At 46.9% G+C, this 8,992-nt stretch overlaps 1 pseudogene; it reads right to left on the reverse strand.

The window, feature by feature from the left end:
- Positions 1 to 3,396: 3,396 nt before the first annotated feature.
- On the reverse strand, positions 3,397 to 8,699 carry LOC140389413 (zinc-binding protein A33-like; annotated as a pseudogene).
- Between the last annotated feature and the right edge of the window lie 293 nt (positions 8,700 to 8,992).

Genomic DNA, 8,992 nt, shown 5'->3' on the forward strand with positions numbered 1-8,992 from the left:
TGTGCTACAGTGCTGCCCACTATTCTCTATATGAACCATCTGAACCCCTCGATTAGATTTTAGTCTGTAACTCTCTCCCAGGTATCCATTATTCTATATATAAACCATCTGAACTCCTCGATTAGATTCCAGTCTGTGACTCACCCCCAGGTATCCATTATTCTATATATAAACCATCTGAACTCCTCGATTAGATTCCAGTCTGTAACCCACTCCCAGGTATCCATTATTCTATATATAAACCATCTGAACCCCTCGATTAGATTCCAGTGTGTAACTCACTCCCAGGTATCCATTATTCTATATATAAACCATCTGAACCCCTCGATTAGATTCCAGTCCGTAACTCACTCCCAGGTGTCCATTATTCTGTATATAAACCATCTGAACTCCTCGGTTAGATTCCAGTCTGTAACTCACTCCCGGGTATCCATTATTCTATATATAAACCATCTGAACCCCTCGATTAGATTCCAGTCTGTAACTCACTCCCAGGTATCCATTATTCTATATATAAACCATCTGAACTCCTCGATTGGATTCCAGTCTGTAAATCACTCCCAGGTATCCATTATTCTATATATAAACCATCTGAACTCCTCGATTAGATTCCAGTCTGTAACTCACTCCCAGGTATCCATTATTCTTTATATAAACCATCTGAACCCCTCGATTGGATTCCATTCTGTAAATCAATCCCAGGTATCCATTATTCTATATATAAACCATCTGAACCCCTCGATTAGATTCCAGTCTGTAACTCACTCCCAGGTATCCATTATTCTATATATAAACCATCTGAACCCCTCGATTAGATTCCAGTCTGTAACTCACTGTATCCCATCCCACCTTTAACTGTATCAAACTCAGTCTCGCACAAGAGGTCAAATTCACCCCGCCCAGCGCCTCACTCTCCACCTTATCTCTCCCCCAACTCCTCCTCCCATTTCTCCTGAATCCTCACCATGTGCATTCCCCCTGCTCCCCCAGCCACCCGTATATGTCCCCAATCCTACCCTCCTCCTCCATGTGCGGAAGCAGCAGCCGTTCCAATGGGACATACTTCGGCAGCCTGGGGAACTCTTTACACACCATCCGTGCAAAGTCACTCACTTGTAGATACCTAAATTCACTCCCCTCGGGAGCTCTCCCCTCTCCCGCAGCTCTCCCAGACTGGCAAACCTCTCCTCCAAATATAAATCCCTGGCCCTCACCAACCCCACCTCTCTCCACCTCCTGTACATGCCATCCGTCTCCCCCGGTTTGAGTCCGTGGTTCACACACAACAATGTTAGCACCGACATCCCCGCCATCCGAAACTGTCTCCTCAGCTGGTTCCACACCCTAACCGTGGACTGTACAACCGGGCTCTCCATATATCTCCTCGGTGACAACGGTAGTGCCACCGTTACCGTGGCCCTGAATCTGGGCCCCCGACAGGATTCCTCCTCCACCCTAACCCATTCTGGCCTCTCTCCCTCCCACTATCACCTCACTTTCTCCACATTCACCACCCAATAATAGTGCAGTAAGAATTTTTACAACACCAGGTTAAAGTCCAACAGGTTTGTTTCGATGTCACTAATTTTCGGAGCGCTGCTCCTTCCTCAGATGAATGAAGAAGTATGTTCCAGAAACATATATATAGACAGATTCAAAGATGCCAGACAATGCTTGGAATGCGAGCATTAGCAGGTGATTAAATCTTTACAGATCCAGAGATGGGGTAACCCCAGGTTAAAGAGGTGTGAATTGTGTCAAGCCAGGACAGTTGGTAGGATTTCGCAGGCCAGATGGTGGGGGATGAATGTAATGCGACATGAATCCCAGGTCCCGGTTGAGGCCGCACTCATGTGTGCGGAACTTGGCTATAAGTTTCTGCTCGCCGATTCTGCGTTGTCGTGCGTCCTGAAGGCCGCCTTGGAGAACGCTTACCCGGAGATTAGAGGCTGAATGCCCTTGACTGCTGAAATGTTCCCCGACTGGAAGGGAACGTTCCTGCCTGGTGATTGTTGCACGATGTCCGTTCATTCGTTGTCGCAGCGTCTGCATGGTCTCGCCAATGTACCACGCTTCGGGACATCCTTTCCTGCAGCGTATGAGGTGATAGTGCAGCAGGTTCGGTAACGCCAAGTCCCCTTTCTCTCCCTGCCTCTGTATCACGGCCCACTTCACCCTTTCACCTTCCCCGCCCGAATAAACTCCGAAATTACGTTGACCAAATTCCGGAAGAAGGCCTTCGGAATACAAATCGGGAGCATCTGAAATACAAATAAAAACCTTGGCAAGACATTCATCTTAACCACTTGGACCCCTCCCGCCAGCATCAGATGCTGTGTATCCCACCTCCTAAAGTCCTCCTTTATCTACTCCACCAACTTTGTTAAGTTCCACTTATGCAGTGTCGCCCACTCCCCTGTCACCTGGACCCCCAGATACCTAAACCTATCCCTACCTACCCTAAATGGCAACCCCCCAAAATAAGCTGAAACAGAGAAAGTTAGCAAGCAGATACAGTGAACTATTAGGAAGGTAAATGGTATCTTAGCCTTTATTACAACGGGGCTGAAGTATAAGACTATAAGTCTTGCTGCAAAGTAACAGGGATTGAGTGTGGTCACAGCTGGAGGACTGTGGACAGTTTTAGTCTCCGTACCTGAGGAAACATGTACTTACCTTAGAGGGAGCAATGAAGGTTCTCGGAATTGATACTTGGGATGAAAGGGTTTTCTGATATGAGGAAGGATTGAGTTGGATCGATCTATATTCTTTGAGGTTTAAAAGAATAATAGGTGATCTTATTGAAACATGTACAATTCTCCGAGATCCTGACAGGGTAGATGCTGACACTGGTCTAGAACGAGGGGGTCACAGAATCAGGATAAAGGGTCGTCCATTTAAGACTGAGATGAGGAGAAATTCCTTCCCTCAGAGAGAGTTGTGAATCTTTGGGATTCTCTCTCGCGGTGAGATGTCAGTGAGTATATTCCACACAGAGATCGGTATATTCCTGAGTGCAAAGAGAATGAAGGGATAGGAGGGGAAAGTGGAGTCGGTGTTGATGATCAGACAGGATCTTACTGAATGGTCACATGTCCTACTCCGGAACCTATTCTGATATTCTCATTCCTGATACCACCACCTGGAGGTTCCCTTCCAGTCACTCACCATCCCGACTGGGAAACATATCGGCCGTTCCTTCACTGTCACTGGGTCAAAATCCTGGAACTCCCTCCCTAACAGCACAGTGGGTGTACCTACACCACCTTCTCAAGGGCAATTAGGGATGGGCAACGAGGGCTCAGCCAGCGACATCCACATCCCAGACAGGAGAGAAAACATTCTTTCTGCTCATTCACTGAATCAGTAATCATCACACCAGGTGTCAGGCCCGTCTTCAAATAAAACATTTATTCAAGGGAGGAAACAAAATAAAGATTCACAATGAATTGTTCGAGAGCTGGGCACAGTTACCACAATTCAGGAGATTTTGCTTCATTCTATACCAGCCCAGTGTTTATGGGTACCATTATATTCAGAGAGGGACAGTGGGATGGGTGGAGAATCTGAGTTAAATTTACAGAATAAACAATACAGAAACACACTCACCCCCTGACAGCACACAGCAGAGAATCAGGACAACATGAGCTGTTCAGACAGTGAATCAGGCTTCTCACTAAAACTCCGACCTCCCAAAACGTGTCCCACTGTGTTACCCAGTGAGCAGTGTGAGTGAGTCAAGGTTATCACCAGACTTATCATTACAAGGATTAAAGATGGGGTAGAGTTTCTCGGTGAATGTGTCAGTGAAGGTGTACAGGTGAGACATGTCCTCAGCATCATAAAATGACACCTGTCCTCCCTCATAATCCAGGTAAATTCCCAACTTCCGGGGTTTCACTTTCTGCTGGGAGATGACATCCGGGATTTTCAATGATTTGCAGTTAGGATACCGGGCGATGACCCAGAATCCATTCTCAGGTGAACGTGTGATGTTTGCTTTCCTGTTGACAGACTCTCTGCAGACACCCACAATCCAGTAAGGCTTGTTTCCAAGACCCACCTCCCAGTAGTGTCTCCCTGATGTGAAACTCTGGGAGCTCAAAACATACAAGTGTTTATTAAATCTTCCCAGATGATCAGGTCGAGCTTGCTTCTCATTTCCGAACCTCACACTAGTCAGATCCTGGGAAATGATGAGATGAGATAGTTGTGTGCCGTCTCCGGGTCCAGGGTGAGAGATGCTGGAACTGGAAGAGAACATGATTGGGAAGCTGTTACTGTGAGAAAAACAGGAGTGAATGACGAGACGTGTACAGACGGTGATGGGACATCACCACTTTCCTCAGCCCAGGAACTGTGGAAGCTCAGGGACAGAGGACGGGATTCTCTCAGCCCGGGGCCTGGCCGGACAATCCCCGGGAGCGGTGCGAATCGCGCCACGCCCCCCTGACGCCGGCACGCGATTCTCTGCTGAGCGGCGCTGGCGTGGTTGGCTCGGCATCGGTCGCGAGCCGCTCTATGCGGCAGGCCCGCCGATTCTCGGGCCGGGAGGGGCCGAGCGGCCGTCGTGGAAACGCCGAGTCCCACCGGCGCCGCCCACACCGGCTCTCAGCCGGCCGGAACGCAGCGTTGAAGGGCGACGGCCTGCGGGGGAGGGGGCCCAGAGTGTGTGAAGACATTTCTCCCCATTCCTTCAGCTCCATTCACTCAGCACAGATCAGCATCAATTCACTGAGAATAAACATCTCTCTCCAGGACAAGACCTTGGTTAAGACAAGTTGACCCTCATCTGCTTCTGACCCAGGACAGAGGCAGGAGGGAAAAAGGGAGGGAGGAACTTAAAATCAATCATGGTCACCAAAGAGAAAGTATCTGGAAAACTATTGGGATGAAAGGCAACTTGTCCCCTGGACCTGATGTCCTGCAACCCAGGATTTTAAAGCAGTGGTTTTGGAGAAAGTGGATGCATTGGTTGTAATCTTTCCAAATTCCCCCCATTCTGGAAAAGTCCCAGCGGTTTGGAAATGTTCCAAAAAAGGAGGGAGACAAAGCAGGAAGATTTGGGCCAAATCTGTTATTTGGAAACTCTTGATGCCATTGTGAAGGAGGGAGTCACAAGACATTTAGAAAATCTTCATACAATCAGGCGGAGTCCACACGGTTTTGTTAAATGAAGATTGTTTTTGAGACATTTATCAGAGCTTTCTGAGTATGGGACCAGCAGGGTAGATAAAGGTGAACCAGTAGATGTTGTGTATTTGGATTTCCAAACGACATGTCCTCATGTAAAATATTACTGCACAATATAAGAGTTCATGGTGTTGGATAGAGGATTGGCAAACTACCTGGCATAGCCAATATAAATGGTTCATTTTCAGGTTGGCAAACTGTGACTAGTGGAGTGACACACGGATCAGTGATGGGGACACAATTGTTTCTGATCTATATTAGTGATTGGATGAAGAGACCAAATCTGGAGCCAAATTTACTGATGACAGAAAGTTTGGTTGGGAAGTTGTGAGGAGGATACAAAGCATCTGCGGAGGGATATAGACCGGTTAAGTGAGTGGACAAAGATTTAGCAGATGGAGTATAATGTAGGAAAATGTGAGGTGGTCCACCTTGGCAGAAAGAATAGAAAATCAGCAAATGATTTGAAATGAAGATGAAATGAAAATGAAATGAAAATCGCTTATTGTCACAAGTAGGCTTCAAATGAAGTTTCTGTGAAAAGCCCCTAGTCGCCACATTCCTGCGCCTGTTCGGGGAGGCTGTTACGGGAACCGAACCGTGCTGCTGGCCTGCCTTGGTCTGCTTTCAAAACCAGCGATTTAGCCCTGTGCTAAACAGTCCCTTCAACAGAAAGAGACGGCAGAATGCTGCAGTACAGCGGGATCTGGGGGACCTTGTACATCAATCACTAAAAGTTAGTGTCCAGGTACAGCAAGGAATGAGGAAGGCGAATGGAATGTTGGCCTTTATTGGAAAAGGGATGGAGTGTAGAGTAGGGAAGACTTGCTACAACTTTACAGGGGATTGGTGAGACTGCAGCTTGAGTACTGTGTTCAGATCTGATCTCCTTACATCAGGAGGGAGAGACTCTCATTGGACACAGTTCAGAGAAGATTCACTGGGCTGATTCCTGGGATGAAGGGATTGCCTTATGTGGAAAGGTTGAACAGGTTGGTCTGTACTCACTGGAGTTTAGAAGAATAAAAGGTTATCTTATTGAAACATAACATTCTGAGGGATTCCTTCGTCAGGGTAGATGCTGGGAGGATGTTTGATCTCTGGGGTAAGCGAGGTGTAGGCGACACAGCATCAAATGAAGGGGCCTCTATTTAAGACAGAGATGTTGCTATTTACAGCACAGAAGGATGCCATTCGGCCCATCATGTCCGTACCAGCTCCCAAAAGAGCGGCCCAGCTAGTCCCATTCTCCAGCCCTGTCTCCGTGGTCCCCTAAATTCGGCACATTCAAATATATATCCAGCTCTCTTTTGAAACCTCCTGTGGAATCCGCCTCCACCACTCTCCCATGTACCACATTCCAATTCCCAACAACTCTCTGAGTACATCATTATCATGGAATTTACAGAGCAGAAGGAGGCCATTCAGCCCATCGAGTCTGCACCGGTTCTTGGAAAGAGCACCCTACCCAAGGTCAACACCGCCACCCTATCCCCATAACCCAGTAGCCCCACGGGCAATTTTGGACACTAAGGGCAATTTATCATGGCCAATCCACCTAACCCGCACATCTTTGGACTGTGGGAGGAAACCGGAGCACCCGGAGGAAACCCACGCACACACGGGGAGGATGTGCAGACTCCGCACAGACAGTGACCCAAGCCAGAATCGAACCTGGGACCCTGGAGCTGTGAAGCAATTGTGCTATCCACAAGGCTACCGTGCTGCCCCATGAGTAAAGAAGTTTCTCCTCACCTCACTCCTAGCTCTCTTGCTGGCCATCTTGAAATTGTGACTCCTAGTCACTGACTTACCAACCAGTGGAAACAGAGTCTCCTTGTCAAAACTGTTGATAATTTTGAACACCTCAATAAGGTCACTTCTTAATCTTCTCTGCTCTGGAGAACAAGCCCAATTTTCCCCAATATTTCCTTGTATCTAAAATTCCTCACTGCTGGTATCATCCTAGTAAATCTCCTTTGCACTCTCTCAAGGGCTTTAACATCTTTCCTTAAATAATGTGCCCAGAACTGAACACAATACTCGACCAATGATTTGTAGTGGTGTAGCATCACATCTTTGCTTTTATACTCTGTGCCTCTATTTATAAACCCAAGGATCCATTTAGCCTTCTTAACAACTCTTTCAACTTGCCAGGCCCCCTTTAGAGAGAATTATGCACTTGAATCCTGAGGTCCCTCTGCTCCTGTACTCCCCTCAAAGTTGTACCATTGAGCCTATATTGTCTCCCCATGATTCTTCTACTAAAATGCATTACCTCACATTTCACTGCATTGAAATTCATCTGCCAGGTATCTACCCATTGGCCAACTTGTCAATGTCCCTCTGAAGTCGCCCAGCGTCATCGTCACAATTCGGTATTCTCCCGAGCTTAGTGTCATCTACAAATTTAGAGATTTTACCCTCAACACGCAACTCTAAATCATTTATATCAATCGTAAAAAGCAAGTGTCCCAACACTGAGCCCTGGGGAACACCACTTGCAACTCGTCTCCAGTCTGAGAAATGGCCATCTATACCTACCCTCTGTCTCCTATCTTTTAACCAATTTCCAATCCATGCAGCCCAGGACCCTTCAATCCCAAACATTTTTAATCTGCTAACCAACCTGCCATGTGGCACTGTATCAAATGCTTTCTCAAAGTACAAATATACAACATCCACACCACTACCCTCATCCACTACCTGTGTCACCTTGTCAAATAACTCAATTACATTTGGTAGACATGGCCTGCCCTTGACAAAGCCATGAGGACTGGCTAATATTAATTAATTTTTCTCGAAGTGCATATTTTTCTCATCTCATATTATCGCCTCTATCAGTTTTCCCACTGCTGATGTCAAACTGACAGGTCTGTACTTTCCTGGGTTAACCTTTGCCCCTTTCTGAAACAACGGCATCACATTTGCAATCCTCCAGGACTATTCCTGTGTTAGATGAGGAATTCCATCTCGGAGAGGGTTATTAGTCTTTGGAATTCTCTACCACAGAGACCAGCAGAGGCTGGGCCATTGATTCATGACCGAGTTCGATAGATTGTTGATCAACAAGGGGGTTAAGGGTCATCTGGGACAGGCAGGAAAGTGGAGTAAAGGCCACAATTCGATCAGACATGATCTTATCAAAAATCAGAGCAGGTTCACTGGGCTGGACCACTCCTGTTCTTATTCCTTCTGATCTTATGATCATTTCATCAGTGTGTCAAACCTCATTAATCACGTGGATAACAGCAGGGAGACGGTAATATACAGAGAATGATACCTGGAGAAATCACTGCCCTCATTTCCCTCCACACTTTGATGTATTTGACTGGTTCACCAGCGATATCCGCAGGTAACTGAGTGGAGACAGTTCCAGGCTTGTGAAACACCATCTGACTCCTGCAAAAACAGGTCTGGAAATCAGTGTGTGTTAGAGAGACAGCAGTGATCACATCACAAAACTGTTTCTTTAAACCTGCTTACCTCATCAACAGGTCCTGAATATCCTGAGGGGAAAGAAACAGAATAGATATGATCGAGTCAGATTAAAGAGTTCTAGTTGATGTAAATCCCGAGTAGAAATCTACATTTTCACCCCTCTCGCCTCCTCATTATTCTCGATCAGTCTGCAACCTTTGACACGGTCGATCACACCATCCTCCTCCACCGCCTCTCCACTGTTGTCCAGCTGGGTGTTCTGCCCGCACCAGTTCCCACTCTTATCTCTCTAACCGTAGCCCCCATCACCCCTGTGGTTGGTGAACTACATTGGCTCCCGGTTCAACAACGTATTGAT

The sequence above is a fragment of the Scyliorhinus torazame genome, chromosome 14 (genome assembly GCF_047496885.1).
Source record: "Scyliorhinus torazame isolate Kashiwa2021f chromosome 14, sScyTor2.1, whole genome shotgun sequence".
In the NCBI taxonomy this organism is placed as follows: Eukaryota; Metazoa; Chordata; class Chondrichthyes; order Carcharhiniformes; family Scyliorhinidae; genus Scyliorhinus; species Scyliorhinus torazame.